At 32.1% G+C, this 1,871-nt stretch overlaps 1 pseudogene; it reads right to left on the bottom strand.

Moving 5' to 3' along the window:
• Positions 1-831: 831 nt before the first annotated feature.
• LOC123627253 lies at positions 832-1,599 on the bottom strand (annotated as a pseudogene).
• Positions 1,600-1,871: the final 272 nt, after the last annotated feature.

The raw sequence follows: 1,871 nt of genomic DNA, 5'->3' as shown, positions 1-1,871 counted from the left end.
GTTAATAAATGTTAATTTGTCTTCATAAATTTTCATTTTTATCACTATAAAATGTCTTTTTTCTATAGTTATTTTTTCTTAAAGTTTATTATGTCTGATATTAATATAGCCACTCTAGCTCTCTTTTGGGTACTTTCTGCATGGTATATATATTTTCCATCCTTGTATTTTCAACCTATCAATGTCTTTTATAGAAAGCATGTAGTTGGTTCATTATTTTTAATCTACTCTACAAAATTTTGCCTTTTCATTGGGGTTTTTTGTACATTTACAGTTGATGTAGTTACTATTTAATATGGAAGAATTTACACCTGTCTTTTGCCATTGTTTTCTGTATGTCTTATGACTTATTTGTTTCTTTAATACCTCTGTCACTGTTCTTTTGTGTTAAATAGACATTTTCTACTATATGATTTTAATTCTTTTGTCTTATTTACTATATTTCCTGAGATGTTTTCTTAGTGGTTTTTCTCAGATTACATTTAGCATCATAATTTAAGACAACTAGATTTGAATTAATACCAATATAATTTCAATAGCAGTGACAAAGTCAGTTTTTGTTTATCTGTGACTGTCTCAATTTTACCTTCATTTTTAAAAATTTACCCTTCTTTCCAAGTTTTATTCCAACAAAAATAAGATTAAAATGTCCATGAAAATAATCATCATCATTACAATAAAGTATTCAGAAATGACCAGCATACAATTCAGAATGTGATGTTTTGCACAAGTTAAAAAAAAAGTCAAAGCTTTCTCAGGTTGGAAGATTAGGAAATCTTTTACACAGAAATTGCACCCTGAATGAGTTCTAAAATCCCAATATTTTGTCTTCTATTTATCTTTTTATTTATGTTCTCTTTCTTTCTTCTCATGCTTAGCTTTAGTTTCTTATTTCTCATGGTTTTTGATCAACTATTCCACTTTGTTTTGAGAACTCTGATTATGGTTTTTCATTCTTTCTTGTTAATATGGCAATTTCCACTTTTTCAGCAGTTTGCTAACATTCATGTCCTTATTTAACACTTTGATAGCTAAACCAAGTTCTGACTTCAAAGTCATTTCTTCTTCCTTTCATTCTTTTTTTAACACTGACACAGATGCAGCACTATTATTTCCAATGCATAAGGTTTTCCATTACCCGTAATTTCCATTAGAGCCGCTCTGATACAGATGAAAGCCATGGTCCTTATTCCAGCCAATGTACAGTAATGCAATACCAAAGGGACGTTTTCCTCCGGACTGTGTATAAGCTTGTTTGATATTACACAGTGCTGTAACCAACTGCTCATGGGAATTGGCTTCTGAAACCATTATAAATACTTTTTTGAGCAATGAGCCTTGGTTTATTAGTCAGAACATTAGCATTTCCTGCCACACTGCAAGCCATGTCCTCACTGAGTCCATAAATATTTTTGGAGAAAATGATTTCATCAAGAGGCTTGTGGATGTTGTGTCTTTCTGCTGCAAGCAAAACATCATTGCTTGCTAAAATTTCTGAACAGGTGCCTGCATGTTTGATGCTTCCATGGTACATTCAACTTGGTGCAAGTGACCTTCTGGAGAAAATACAGTGGTCTTGAAGTCATATCCTTAAGACATCTATTTTTTTTGTTTTTACAATAAGCTCTTTTCAAAGGATGAGGGACATCTTTTTTGAACTTTGTATAATTCCAGAGGGAAGACACTGAAGAGTCAAGATCTACACAGAGTACTTTACTCTGCCAAAGAAAAAACACCACTACTGCCCAGCTATCCACTTCTGTGATAATATGACCCATGTGTGTGTGTGGAACCACCCTTCTCCTTAATTTTTGAAGGTTATTTTTGCTGGATATAAAATTCTTGGCTATTATTTCAAGCACTTTGAATAT

This window comes from Lemur catta, chromosome 24 (assembly GCF_020740605.2).
Source record: "Lemur catta isolate mLemCat1 chromosome 24, mLemCat1.pri, whole genome shotgun sequence".
NCBI classification, from domain to species: Eukaryota; Metazoa; Chordata; class Mammalia; order Primates; family Lemuridae; genus Lemur; species Lemur catta.
The sequence above is the reverse complement of the archived record's forward strand: the minus strand, read 5'-3'. Positions and strand labels throughout refer to the sequence as shown.